The sequence below is a fragment of the Oryctolagus cuniculus genome, chromosome 16, assembly GCF_051225735.1.
Source record: "Oryctolagus cuniculus isolate XC-2025 breed Fujian yellow rabbit chromosome 16, ASM5122573v1, whole genome shotgun sequence".
Classification (NCBI taxonomy): domain Eukaryota; kingdom Metazoa; phylum Chordata; class Mammalia; order Lagomorpha; family Leporidae; genus Oryctolagus; species Oryctolagus cuniculus.
This window is the reverse complement of record NC_142882.1, coordinates 27993185-28008433: the sequence shown is the minus strand read 5'-3', so window position 1 is coordinate 28008433 and position 15249 is coordinate 27993185. Positions and strand designations below refer to the sequence as shown.

The 15249-nt window shown below is 42.0% G+C and overlaps 1 pseudogene; it reads right to left on the bottom strand.

The window, feature by feature from the left end:
* Positions 1 to 3109: 3109 nt before the first annotated feature.
* LOC149121648 (pre-B-cell leukemia transcription factor 1 pseudogene) lies at positions 3110 to 4263 on the bottom strand (annotated as a pseudogene).
* Between the last annotated feature and the right edge of the window lie 10986 nt (positions 4264 to 15249).

The following is a 15249-nucleotide window of genomic DNA, read 5'->3' as shown; positions in this document are numbered from 1 at the left end:
ATGCGAGGTAATCATCAGTGAAAACTACTGCTGGGAGAGAAACCACCTGTGCAAATGCAGCACTGCGCCGATCCTTTTCATTAATTTAACGTGGCCACGATTCAGTCCAAATCTGGAGTTCTCCTTGTTTCCAGTGCACCCCTCCCCCCCCTTTGCTTTAATCCCTTCCTACTTTGCTCCAACTCAATCAAATGTGCTCCACTCACGTTCCTGCGTGAGTCACCTTAAGACAAAGTTTTTCACTGGTTGTATGAACTCCAGAGTTGTACAAAGATGCTCCTTCTAGGCACCCTCTTCTTCTGGTCTGTAGGACCCCAAAAGCGGTGTCCTCTTGTGACGACCCCAGAAACACAGACTCCGGACCAGACGATGCAATAGAGCAGGAGGTAATTTTATTTCATTTGTACAAATGGGCCCCCTACTGCTGCAAGCAGCAAGCAAGTGAGAGGAGCCCCGAGCAGCTATCTCACACAGCTTTTAAGGGGCAAAACCACAAAATTAACATACCATGGGGTGGTGTAAGTTTATTGGGTAACTACAATGGGAGGAGGTCGTCGAGGAGGAGGAGAAACGGGGCTACGTGCCCTACGTGTCTAAGCTTGGACAAGGGGAGGTTGTCCTTGAAGAGCAGAAAGGGATGGCTACGTGCCCTACGTGCCTCACGGTTTCTTTGTTAAGCTTGAACAAGCACAGGGGAGGGGGCTTAGGTGCATACCAGGATGTTCTGTCGCCCTTATCTCTGGGTAGTAGCCCTTATCTCTGGGTAGTAGCTATCTGCTTTCTCTGTGAACTTAGTTTACTCCCCATTTCCCAGGACTGTTTTATTAAGGCCATTTTTTATGGCGGCTCTTGGCTCCTTTCAGGTCCTGTTCTGATCAGGGCACGGGTCAGCAGACACTGTCTTTCTAGGGCCCTCAGTCATTACATTTTGCTGAATATTTATAGTTTCTGTATACATATCCTTGGGCATCTCAAGTATCCCCGACTTGCCCAAACACATACAGAGGAGTGTTTTCTGTTCGATACTCTCGTGCCCTATGGAATTTCCACGACTTTTTTTTTTAAGAGGATCATGCTCACCCCTTAAAGTCTTGTGCCTTTCCCTGGCAGCCTCTCAAGCAGGGAAGGTGTGATAGGGGACCAAGTACTCACAAGGCCACATACTGGACTCAGGTACAGACTAAGAGAGCCATATCCTATCTTCCTACGTTGGAAGCTTTTCTCTATCCTAAGAGACCAACCAGACCAAAACAAAGAAAAATCAACAACTCTTCTCTTTCTGATCATGGTGATGACATCAGGGTACTGATGGTTAGCAGAGGTTACTTACAATAGGAAAAGCATTCATTGTCCACATCTAGCATGAACCCGTTTACCTTAGGGAAATTATTTCTGTCTTCACATTTACAGATTGGATATGAATGAAATCAATGTCTTCCATTTCGCACAAGCCTCTTGGTGAGCCAGGCATAGTAATCGCCATTTACAGATTAAAAAAAAAAAAAAATGAAGCACCTAGAGCCGTGACCACCAACCACTTAATCAGGTCACAGAGCTGCCATGCTTATTACTGGGCAGAGTTGGTTGGCTGTGAAGAATGTGAATTTGGATGACAGTCACAAATGGCTTTCTAGTGCCTGCTATCTTCACCTAAGATGTTCCCAGGGAATAAACACCACTGAGCTGGTTTCAATGAAAATATTATCTCTTCTTATCCCAAATGAAGCTAGCAAAAAGTTTATTTGTACCATGTTCTTATACAACTCTTCCCGAGAAAGAGGCCAAGATCAGGAACATAGTGCCCCATAGCACTTTGAAAAACCTATACCATATGCCTAACACAAAAACCAAAATAAGACAATCAAATCCATTGTGGACATTGTAAGTACTGTGTGTGGCTCCCTGGGAGCTCCAGAGCTGGAGGGAATGGGAATAGTTAGCACTGGAAATCTGGCCTTCCTTGCCATCAAGTCATATAAAGCCAACCTAGCAAGTGCAAGTACATGCTGGCAGGCCTGCTGGTCCTGGAAGTCCCAGGCACTCGCTGCTTCTCTGTGTCATGACTGTCACTTAGAGTTGCCAGTTCCCTCTGTGGGTCTCACAAGGTGTAGTGCAATGATTACTCATGTAGGTATTTGCATGTGACATCTTGGGGAAGTGTAAGAAGAGAGTGTGTGTGCCTACATGAGTGTGAAGGGGCAGGAGGAGTGCTTCAGACAAGAAGCCTCGACTCCTTAGTGAAGCTTTCATCACCATGCCCAAGTCAGACCTGGCTTTGTAATGGGTTCCAAACATTGCTTACTAAGTTTGGAAAGGGTTGCATAGACTGCCTCTGAAATTAAGAGCTGCTGTGGGGCAGATGAAGAGGCCTGTAGGAGCTCTACCCTTGCTGTCCCTTGTGCCCACCCCTGCTGCCTGACTCCCTGCCTGGAATCAGTCTAGGAGAGCTGACACTGCAGAGTGGTACCTTTAGAAGTGTAGCCATGGCAGTCCCCAGTGCATACCTGGGGCTCAGAAGGAAGAGAAGGAGAGTGTTCCAATCAGTACTGTCCCCAAGGAGCAAAAGCAAGAGGAGGCAGGGAGGCCTGGAATGAGTAGGGCAATGTGGCATATTCCTGCTAAGAGGTAGTGAGAGACAGAGAGGGACTGCCTGTCAACACAGAGAGGGAGGGATCCGAGTGAGGTAAATTTGGTTCCTCAGACCACCAGCATGAAAACAAACACCTTTATTATTTTCTTTGTAGTCTTTTTTTTTTTCCTCTTTAAATTCCTGTAATTGTTGAAAATATCCTTCAGGGATATAGTAGAGGGCAGGGACCTTGGGCATCTAGGACAGAGGGAAAGGGACAGGGAGGATGTCGGAAACCAGGCTGACAGCTGGAGGCAGGGAAGGGTGGCTTCTACCTAGAAAAAAAAAGGGAAGAGTATAAAGAAGTGTCCAGATTGGCTGAAATAGCATCCCAAAGGAGTGAAGAGAAGGAGACTCTTAGTGTGTTTGCTGATTGCTTCGACCTCCAGTATAACCGCTTCAACGTTGGGAGAGAAACTCTCCCTCCTGCCCCTGCCCCAACTGAGGCCCAGGGTCAGCCAGGATTTGATTGCTGGGAGATCAGTTGGAAGTATCAGAGTGAACACTGCCAGGGCCTTCTGTAGGGGAGGTCACTGATGAAGGGGTAGTAGCATCCTGCCAACCTCCATTATCACTGATGCCCTGCGAACTATACATCTGACTGGCTGTGAGTCCATCACTGTCCTCCTGTCTGGCTGATAACATGGCGAAGGGTATCCACCTATGATTGCATATTGGCTCCAACCTGGGCCCCTTGGTAAGAATCCCCATTGAGTGACTGCATGTTCGTGAACAAATCTCCAGAGTTTGACATGTTAAAAGAACTGGAAGAACCAGCTGAGTTGGGGTTTGAGGGTGAGTTAGCTTGGCTTCCATGGGCTGACACATTGGTAGCAGTGACAGCTGTTTTGGCAGCATAAATATTAGCTTCCTTTTGAAATTTACCTATGTTCTTCTTGTACTGGATTCTCTTGTTTCTAAACCAGTTTGATACCTGGGAGACTGTGATGCCACACTTCTTGGCTAATTCTTCTTTGGCTTCCTCACTGGGGTAAGTGTTGCTGAGATGGGAATAGAAATATTCATTCAGGATTTCCGTTGCCGGGTTGTTGAAATTCCGTCTCTTCTGCTGCGCATCCAGAAATCAGGAATGCAGGATCATGATGGCCTCACACGTGCCCTGCTTGAGCTGCATCTGGATGGAGCTGAACCTGTAGTAGATGGTGTTTACCATCCGCTCGATCTCCTTCGGGGAGATGGGCCTGGTCTGGCTTTGTTCTTGCAGGAATGTGGGTGGTGAACTCATTGCATGCCTGCTCATATTTCTCCACCTCCGTGTGGTAAATTTGTCTGATCTGTGAGAGTTTGGCTCTGTAGTCAGAATGTTCCACTGAGTTGTCGGAACCTGCTCCTCAGGAAGCTGCTGCAGCTGCTGCGGCTGATCCACCCCCCTTCTCAGGGCCGGCCACGCCTTCTGCCAACAGCATGTTGTCCAGTCGCATTAGCTGGGGGTCCATAGGCTCTTCTTCCTGGGCTCCCCGGATACTCAACACTGTTTTTTCTTTGATTTCACACAACACATTAAACAAGGTAGGCTTCATTCTGTGGCAGTTTAATGCATGCTTTCTGGCCTGCACCTCATCCAAACTCTGGTCTGTGATGGTCATGATCTGCTACTGTAAGATGTCTCCAGTGTTCTGCTTCCTCCCACCCTCCCCTGTCCTGTGAGTGCTGGGACAGGCCTGGGTGCCTGGCCATCCCGACCCTATCGTGGGAATGCATCAGCCTGGGCTGCTGGTCCATCTCCAAAGGCTGCGGCAGACCCGGGTGCTTCCTCCTCTGCTCCTCGGCTCAGCTCCGGGGGGAAGCACCGAGGCTTTTTATGCTTCAGGCTGTCTTCAGATCCTTCCCACTTGGAGAAAAGAAATCAGAGCTGGCTTTTGGTTTTGTAGTCTGGTTTCCTTTTGCAAGGCAACAATGGGCTCCCAGCGCTTAAATCTGTGGCTTAATCCTTTTGCAAATAGGCATTGATAGGGAGAAAGGATAGGAAGGCAGGGGGATTGCAATGCAAACTTTCATCCCACACCCCGTGGGCCCCCATCCCCACTCCGGGCTGGAGCGAGCTCTAAGGGCGTCGGCTGTTGCCAGCACATCTCCCCCAGCCTCTTCAGCAAGCAACGCACAGGCGCTCTCCTCCAAAAACATATACAGAAAAACCACAGCCTACTAGGAGGAGGAGGGGGAGGGGGCGAGGGAGGAGGAAGTGGGGGAGGAGGAGGAACAGGAGAAGGAGGAGAGGGATGTAATATTATTAATAGGAAGTTTTTTTTTTCCTGTCAAGGCCTTAAATATATGGTTTCTACTGAGAAATCTGATGTTACTCTCATTGATTTTCTGTTATTTGTAAACTGACATTTTCCATTACTGTCTTTAGGTTTCTCTCATTGACCTTACCATTATACATTTGGCTATAATCTGTTTTTGGTAGTGGTCTATTTAGGTTTAGTCTGCTTGTGGTTCTTTCAACTTCCTGTATCTGTATGTCTATATCTCTTTTGAGATTTTGAAAGTTTTTTTATTTTATTTTGTAGGTTCTCAATGCCTTTTTCTTTCTCTCTTTTTTTAAAGATTTATAGTAGTGAATTAAGCTGCCACCTTCCCATATGGGTGCAAGTTCAAGTTCTGATCCAGTTCTGATCCAGCTCCCTGCTAATGTGCCTGCTAATTTGGGAAAGCAGCAGAGGATGCTACAAGTGCTTGGGTCCCTGCACCCATGTGGGAGAACTGGAGGAAACTCCTGGCTTCTGGATTCAGCCTGGCCCAGCCCCAGCTATTACGGTCATTTAGGGAATGAATTTAGGGAATGAATCAGTAGATAGATTACCTCTCTCCCTGTTTCTTCTTTCTCTCGGTAACTGCCTTTCAAATAAACTTTTTAAAAACTTGAACAATTTTATTTTTATTTCTTAGGAAGGTAGACTTACAAAGATGCAGGGAGAGATAGAGGGAGAAAGAGAGGGAGATCTTCCATCTGTTGGATATTACCCAGATGGCTGTAATGGATGGGACTGGGTCATGGCAAAGCCAAGAGCTTGGAACTCCATCCAAACTTCCCACATGATCCATCTTCCAATGTTTTTCCAGGCACTTTAGTAGGGGATTCGATCAACAGTGGAGTAGCTGCTACTTGAATTGACACTCACATGGGATGTGAGCATCACAGGTGGAGGCTTAAGCCAAGGTACCACAATGCCAGTCCCCTTCTTTCTCCTCTCTGTCATGTGTTTCTATGATATGAATATTTGCTCACTTTTTTAAAAAAAAATATTTATTTTACGTGAAAGTCAGAGTTACACAGAGAAAGAAAGAGAGGCAGACAGAGGTCTTCCATCTGCTGGTTCACTCCCCAGTTAGCCACAACAGCCGGAGCTACACTGATCTGAAGCCAGGAGCCAGGAGCTTCTTCCAGGTCTCCCATGTGGGTGCAGGGTTCTACTGCTTTCCCAGGCCACAGCAGAGAGCTGGATTGGAAGTAGAGCAGCCAGGACTCAAACCAGTGCCCATATGGGATGCAGGCACTGCAGACAGCAGCTTTACCCACTACACCATAGTGCCAGCCCTGAATATTTGTTCATTTAATTTTATCACATATATAGCATAGTCTTTGTTCCTTCGTTCCTTTAAAATTTTTCTTTGTTTTTATCTCACTGAGTTTTTTTTTTAACTTTCATTTAATGAATATAAATTTCCAAAGTACAGCTTATGGATTACAATGGCTTCCCCCCTCCACATAACTTCCCTCCCACCTGCAACCCTCCCCTTTCACACTCCCTCTCCCCTTATATTCACATCAAGATTCATTTTCAATTCTCTTAATATACAGAAGATCAGTTTAGTATATATTAAGTAAAGATTTCAACAGTTTGCACTCACATAGAAACACAAAGTGAAAAATACTGATTGAGTACTAGTTATAGCATTAAATCACAATGTACAGCACATTAAGGACAAAGATCCTACATGAGGAATAAGTGCACAGTGACTCCAGTTGTGGCTTAACAAATTGACACTCTTGTTTATGGCATCAGTAATCACCCTAGGCATGAGTTGCCAAGGCTATGGAAGCCTTTTGAGTTCACCGACTCTGATCATATTTAGACAAGGCCATGGTCAAAGTGGAAGTTCTCTCCTCCCTTCAGATTAAGGTACCTCCTTCTTTGATGACCTGTTCTTTCCACTGGGATCTCACTCACAGAGATCTTTCATTTAGGTTTTGGGATTTTTTTTTTTGCCAGAGGGTCTTGGCTTTCCATGCCTGAAATACTCTCATGGGCTTTTCAGCCAGAGCTGCATGCCTTAAGAGCTGATTCTGAGGCCAGAGTGCTGTTTAGGACATCTGCCATTCTATGGGTCTGTTGTGTATCTTGCTTCCCATGTTGGATCATTCTCTCCCTTTTTGTTTCTATCAGCTAGTATTTGCAGACACTATTCTTGTTTATGTGATCCCTCTGGCTCTTAGTCCTATCACCATGATCAATTGTGAACAGAAATTGATCACTGGGACTAGTGAGATGGCATTGGTACATGCCACCTTGATGGGATTGAATTCGAATCCCCTGGTATGTTTCTAACTCTACCGTTTGGGGTGAGTCAGCTTGAGCATGTCCCGAATTGCACATCTCTTCCCTCTCTTATTCCCATTCTCATATTTAACAGTGATCACTTTTCAGTTAAGTTTCAACACTTAAGAATAAGTGTGTATTCATCTATCTAACAAAGAGGCATGCAGACTGAAAGTGAAAGGTTGGAAAAAGATATTCCATGCCAACAGAAACCAAAAAAAGCAGGTGTACCCATATTAATATCAGACAACATAAACTTTAATACAAAAACTGTTAAGAGAGACAAAGAGGGACACTATATAATGATTAAGGGTTCAATTCAACAGGAAGATGTAACTATTATAAATGTATATGCACCTAATTATAGGGCACCGGTCTATTTAAAAGATATGTTAAGGGACTTAAAGGGAGATTTAGATTCCAATACATTAGTACTGGGGGACTTCAATACTCCACTCTCAGAAACAGACAGATCATCCGGACAGAAGATCAACAAGGAAACAGCAGATTTAATTGACACTATTACCCAAATGGATCTAACAGATATCTACAGAACTTTCAATCCTACGTCTACAGACTTCACATTCTTCTCAGCAGTGCATGGAACCTTTTCTAGGATTGAACACATACTAGGCCAAAGGAAGTCTCAGCAAATTTAAAAGAATTAGAATCATACCATGCAGCTTCTCAGACCATAGCTGAATGAAGTTGGAAATTAGCAACTCAGGAAACCCCAGAAAGTATGCAAACACATGGAGACTGAACAACATGCTCCTGAATGAACACTGGGTCATTCAAGAAATCAAAAGAGAAATCAAAAACTTTCTGGAAGTAAATGAAGATAACAACACAACATATCAAAACTTATGGGATACAGCAAAAGCAGTATTGAGAGGCAAATTTATAGCAATAGGTGCCTATATCAAGAAATTGGAAAGGTACCAAATAAATGAGCTTTCAGCGCACCTCAAGGACCTAGAAAAACTGCAGCAAACCAGATCCAAATCTAGTAGGAGAAGAGAAATAATTAAAACCAGAGAAGAAATTAACAGGATTGAATCCAAAAAAAACACTACAAAAAATCAGCCAAGCGAGAAGCTGGTTTTTTGAAAAAAATAGACAAAATTGACACCCCATTGGCCCAACTAACTAAAAAAAGAAAAGACATAAATCCATAAAATCAGAGATGAAAAAGGAAACGTAACAGCAGACACCACAGAAATAAAAAGAATCATCAGAAATTACTACAAGGACCTGTATGCCAGCAAACAGGAAAACCTATCAGAAATGGATAGATTCCTGGACGCATTCAATCTACCAAAATTTAACCATGAAGACATAGAAAACCTAAATAGACTCATAACTGAAACAGAAATTGAAACAGTAATAAAGGCCCTCCCAACAAAGAAAAGCCCAGGACCAGATGGATTCACTGCTGAATTCTACCAGACATTTAAAGAAGAACTAATCCCATTTCTTCTCAAACTATTCAGAACAATCGAAGAAGAGGGAATCCTCCCAAATTCTTTCTATGAAGCCAGCATCACTTTAATCCCTAAGCCAGAGAAAGATGCAGCACTGAAAGAAAATTACAGACCAATATCCCTGATGAACATAGATGCAAAAATCCTCAATAAAATTCTGGCCAATAGAATACAAAAACACATCAGGAAAATCATCCACCCTTACCAAGTGGGATTCATCCCTGGCATGCAGGGATGGTTCAACATTCGCAAATCAATCAATGTGATTCACCACATAAAGAGACTGCAAAAGAAAAACCATATGATTATCTCAATTGATGCAGAGAAAGCATTCAATAAAATTCAACACCCTTTAATGATGAAAACTCTAAGCAAATTGGGTATAGAAGGAACATTCCTCAATATAATCAAAGCAATTTATAAAAAACCCACAGCCAGCATCCTATTGAATGGGGAAAAGTTGGAAGCATTTCCACTGAGATCTGGCACCAGACAGGGATGCTCACTCTCACCACTGCTATTTAACATAGTTCTGGAAGTTTTAGCCAGAGCCATTAGACAAGAAAAAGAAATTAAAGGAATACAAATTGAGAAGGAAGAAGTCAAACTATCCCTCTTTGCAGATGATAAGATTCTTTACTTAGAGGATCCAAAGAACTCTACTAAGAGACTATTGGAACTCATAGAGGAGTTTGGCAAAGTGGCATGATATAAAATCAATGCACAAAAATCAACAGCCTTTGTATACACAAACAATGCCATAGCTGAGAAAGAACTGCTAAGATCAATCCCATTCACAATAGCTACAAAAACAATCAAATACCTTGGAATAAACTTAACCAAAGACGTTAAAGATCTCTACGATGAGAATTACAAAATCTTAAAGAAAGAAATAGAAGAGGATACCAAAAAATGGAAAAATCTTCCATGCTCATGGATTGCAAGAATCAACATCATCAAAATGTCCATTCTCCCAAAAGCAATTTATAGATTCAATGCAATTCCAATCAGGATACCAAAGACATTCTTCTCAGATCTAGAAAAAATGATGCTAAAATTCATATGGAGGCAAAAAAAGACCTCAAATAGCTAAAGCAATCTTGTACAACAAAAACAAAACTGGAGGCATCTCAATACCAGATTTCAGGACATACTGCAGGGCAGTTGTAATCAAAACAGCATGGTACTGGTACAGAAACAGATGGATAGACCAATGGAACAGAATTGAAACACCAGAAATCAACCCAAACATCTACAGCCAACTTACATTTGATCAAGGATCTAAAACTAATTCCTGGAGCAAGGGCAGTCTATTCAATAAATGGTGCTGGGAAAACTGGATTTCCACGTGCAGAAGCATGAAGCAAGACCCCTACCTTACACCTTACACTAAAATCCACTCAACATGGAATAAAGACCTAAATCTATGACCTGACACCATCAAGTTATTAGAGAACATTGGAGACACTCTTCAAGATATTGGCACAGGCAAAGAGTTTCTGGAAAAGACCCAGGAGGCACAGGTAGTCAAAGACAAAATCAACTACTGGGATTGCATCAAATTGAGAAGTTTCTGTACTGCAAAAGAAACAGTCAGGAGAGTGAAGAGACAACAGACAGAATGGGAAAAAATATTTGCAAACTATGCAACTGAAAAGGGTTAATAACCAGAATCTACAAAGAGATCAAGAAACTCCACAAAAACAAAACCAACAACCCACTTAAGAGATGGTCCAAGGACCTCAATAGACATTTTTCAAAAGAGGAAATCCAAATGGCCAACAGGCACATGAAAAAATGTTCAAGATCACTAGCAATCAGGGAAATGCAAATCAAAAGCACAATGAGGTTTCACCTCACCCCGGTTAGAATGGCTCACATACAGAAATCTACCAACAACAGATGCTGGGGAGGATGTGGAGAAAAAGGGACGCTAACCCACTGTTGGTGGGAATGCAAACTGGTCAAGCCACTATGGAAGACAGTCCAGAGATTCCTCAGAAACCTGAATATAACCCTACCGTTCGACCCAGCCATCCCACTCCTTGGAATTTACCCAAAGGAGTTTAAATTGGCAAACAAAAAAGCGGTCTGCACCCTAATGTTTATCGCAGCACAATTCAGAATAGCCAAGACCTGGAACCAACCTAAATGCCCATCAACGGTAGACTGGATAAAGAAATTATGGGATATGTATTCTTTAGAATACTATACTGCAGTAAGAAACAACGAAATCCAGTCATTTGCAACAAAATGGAGGAATCTGGAACAGATCATGCTGAGTGAAGTAAGCCAGTCCCAAAGGGACAAATACCATATGTTCTCCCTGATCGGTGACAACTGACTGAACACCAAAAAGGAAACCTCCTGAAGTGAAATGGACACTATGAGAAATGGTGACTTGATCAGCATAGCCCTGTCTGTTAATGGACAACTTAATACATTATCCCTCTTAGTATTTTTTTTTGTCTGTTCTACTTAATATGACTGGTTTAATTCTGTAATTAATACACAATTATTCTTAAGTGTTGAAGATTAACTGAAATGTTATCCCTGTTAAACATAAGAGTGGGGATAAGAGAGGGAAGAGATGTATAATTTGGGACATGCTCAAGCTGACTTGCCCCAAATGGTAGAGTTAGAAACATACCAGGGGATTCCAATTCAATCCCATCAAGGTGGCATGTACCAATGCCATCTCACTAGTCCAAGTGATCAACTTCAGTTCACAATTGATCATAATGAAAGGACTAAGAGTCAAAGGGAGCACATAAACAAGTCTAGTACCTGCTAACACTAACCGATAGAATAAATAAAGGGGAGAGCGATCCAACATGGGAAGTGAGATACTCAGCAGACTCATAGAATGGCAGATGTCCTAAATAGCACTCTGGCCTCAGAATCAGCCCTAAAGGCATTGGATCTGGCTGAAAAGCCCATGAGAGTATTTCAGGCATGGAGAGCCAAGACACTCTGGCAAAAGATCTCTGTGAGTGAGATCCCAGTGGAAAGAACAGGTCATCAAAGAAGGAGGTACCTTTCTCTGAAGGGAGGAGAGAACCTCCACTTTGACTATGACCTTGTCTAAACAAGATAAGAGTCAGAGAACTCAGAGGGCTTCCATAGCCTTGGAAACTCATGACTGGAGCATAGGGAGATTACTGATGCCATAAACAGGAGTGTCAATTGGTAAAGTCAACAACAGGAGTCACTGTGCACTTACTCCTCATGTAGGATCTCTAACCTTAATGTGCTGTACATTGAGACTTAATGCTATAATGAGTACTCAAACAGTATATTTCACTTTATGTTTCTGTGTGGGAGCAAACTGTTGAAATTCTTACTTAATGTATACTAAGCTGATCTTCTGTATATTAAGATAATCGAAAATGAATCTTGATGTGAATGGAAGGGGAGAGGGAGTGGGAAAGGTGAGGGTTGTGGGTGGGAGGGACGGTATGGTGGGGAAGCCATTGTAATCCTTAAGTCATACTTTGGAAATTTATATTCATTAAAGAAAAGTTAAAAAAAATGATTTACAAGAAAAAAAAAGAATAAGTGTGTATTGATTACAGTATTCAACCAAAAGTATTAAGTAGAACAAACAAAAAAAATACTAAGAGGGATAACGTATTAAGTTGTTCATCAACAGTCAGGGCAAGGGCTGATCAAGTCACCATTTCTCATAGTGTTTATTTCACTTTAACAGGTTTCTTTTTTGGTGCTTGTTTAGTTGTCACTGATCAGGGAGAACATATGATATTTGTCCCTTTGGGACTGGCTTATTTCACTCAGCATAATGTTTTCCAAATTCCTAACAGGGATCACTTTTCATTTAAAATTTAAACACCTAAGAATACTTGTGTGTTAATCACAGAGTTCAACCAATAGTACTAGAACAAAAAAATACTAAAATGGATAAATTATTACATTGTACATCAACAGTCAGGACAAGAGCTGATCAAGCCACTGTTTCTCATAGTGTCCATTTCACTTCAACACGTTTCCCCTTTGGTGCTCAGTTAGTTGTCACCAATCAGGGAAAACATAAGATATTTGTCCCTTTGGGACTGGCTTACTTCACTCAGCATGATCTGTTCCAGATTCCTCCATTTTGTTGCAAATGACTGGATTTCGTTGTTTCTTACTGCAGTATAGTATTCTAAAGAATACATATCCCATAATTTCTTTATCCAGTCTACTGTTGATGGGCATTTGGGTTCGTTACAGGTCTTAGCTATTGTGAATTGAACTGCAATAAACAAAAGGTGCAGAGAGTGTTTTTTTGCCAATTTAATTTCCTTTGGGTAAATTCCAAGGAGTGGGATGGCTGGGTCGAATGGTAGGGTTATATTCAGGTTTCTGAGGAATCTCCAGACTGACTTCAATAGTGGCATCACCAGTTTGCATTCCCACCAACAGTGGGTTACTGTCCCTTTTTCCCCACATGCTCTCCAGCATCAATTGTTGGTAGATTTCTGAATGTGAGCCATTCTCACCAGGGTGAGGTGAAACCTCATTGCAGTTTTGATTTGCATTTCCCTGATTGCTAGTGATCTTGAACATTTTTTCATGTGTCTGTTGGCCATTTGGATTTCCTCTTTTGAAAAATGTCTATTGAGGTCCTTGGCCCATCTCTTAAGTGGGTTGTTTGTTTTGATGTTGTGGAGTTTCTTGATTTCTTTGTAGATTCTGGTTATCAACCCTTTATCTGTTGCATAGTTTGCAAATATTTTTTCCCATTCTGTCTGTTGTCTCTTCACTCTCCTGACTGTTCCTTTTGAAGTACAGAAACTTCTCAATTTAATGCAATCCCAAATGTTAATTTTGGCTTTGACTGTCTGTGCTTCTGGGGTATTTTCCAAGAATTCTTTGCCGGTACCTATATCTTGCAGAGTTTCACCAATGTTCTCTAAAAATTTGATGGTGTCGAGTCATAGATTTAAGTCTTTAATCCATGATGAGTGAATTTTTCTGTAAGATGAAAGGTAGGAGTCTTGCTTCATTGTTCTGCACGTGGAAATCCAATTTTCCCAGCACCATTTATTGAACAGACTGTCCTTACTCCAGGAATGGGTTTTGGATCCTTGATCAAATATAAGTTGGCTGTAGATGTTTGGATTGATTTCTGGTGTTTCAATTCTGTTCCATTGGTCTATCCATCTGTTTCTGTACCAGTACCATGCTGTTTTGATAACAACTGTCCTGTAGTATGCCCTGAAATCTGGTATTGAGATGCCTCCGGCTTTGTTTTTGTCGTACAAGATTACTTTAGCTATTCGAGGTCTCCTATATCTCTATATGAATTTCAGCATCATTTTTTCCAAATCTGAGAAGAAGGTCTTCGGTATCTTGATTGGGATTCCATAGAATCTATAAATTGCTTTTGGGAGAATGGACATTTTGATGATATTGATTCTTCCAATCCATGAGCATGGAAGATTTTTCCATTTTTTTTTGTATCCTCTTCTATTTGTTTCTTTAAGCTTTTGTAATTTTTATCGTAGAGATCCTTAATGTTCTTGGTTAAGTTTACTCCAAGGTATTTGATTGTTTTTGTAGCTATTGTGAATGGGATTGATCTTAGAAGTTCTTCCTCAGCCGTGGCATTGCCTGTGTATGCAAAGGCTGTTGATTTTTGTGCATTGATTTTATACCCTGCTACTTTGCCAAACTCTTCTATGAGTTCCAATAGTCTCTTAGTAGAGTTCTTTGGGTCTCCTAAGTAAAGGATCATATCATTTGGAAAGAGGGATAATTTGAGTTCTTCCTTCCTAATTTGTATCCCTGTAATTCCTTTTTCTAGCCTAATAGCTCTGGCTGAAACATCTAGAACTATATTCAATAGCAGTGGTGAGAGTGGGCATCCCTGTCTGGTACCAGATCTCAGTGGAAATGCTTCCAACTTTTCCCCATTCAATAGGATGTTGGCCGTGGGTTTTTCATAAATTGCTTTGATTGTATTGAGGAATGTTCCTTACATACTCAGTATGCTTAGAGTTTTCATCATGAAAGGGTGTTGTATTTTATCAAATGCTTTCTTGGTGTCTATTGAGGTAATCCTATGGTTTTTCTTCTGCAATCTCTTAATGTTGTGTATCACATTGATTGTTTTGCGCACATTGAACCATCCCTGCATGCCAGGGATAAATCCCACTTGATTTGGGAGGATGCTCTTTCTGATGTGTTGTTGCATTCTTTTGGCCAGAAATTTTTGAGGATTTTTGCATCTATGTTCATCAGGTGTGGGGAACCGCAGGCTGGCCAGCTGTGGGAACTTCCTCACTTTGCTGTTTGCATGGCCTGTTGTAACAACTTGTGCAAAACAAGTTAAGGAAGTGCTGGCTGCTGAGCAAAACAAGTCAAGGAAGTGCTAACCACAGAATGTCCTGAAGACACACAAACAACCCCGATGGAGCAAGATACACTTTTGACCTGAGGCACTATGTGCCCTTCAAATTGATTGGACTGTGCCTGCATGGACTGCATGTGAACAGACTTGCCATTGGTTAGGAGCATCCTGCTAGGGGAACCTTGGGTATATAATGGGGATAGTATTGTGTAGGAAAAAGAG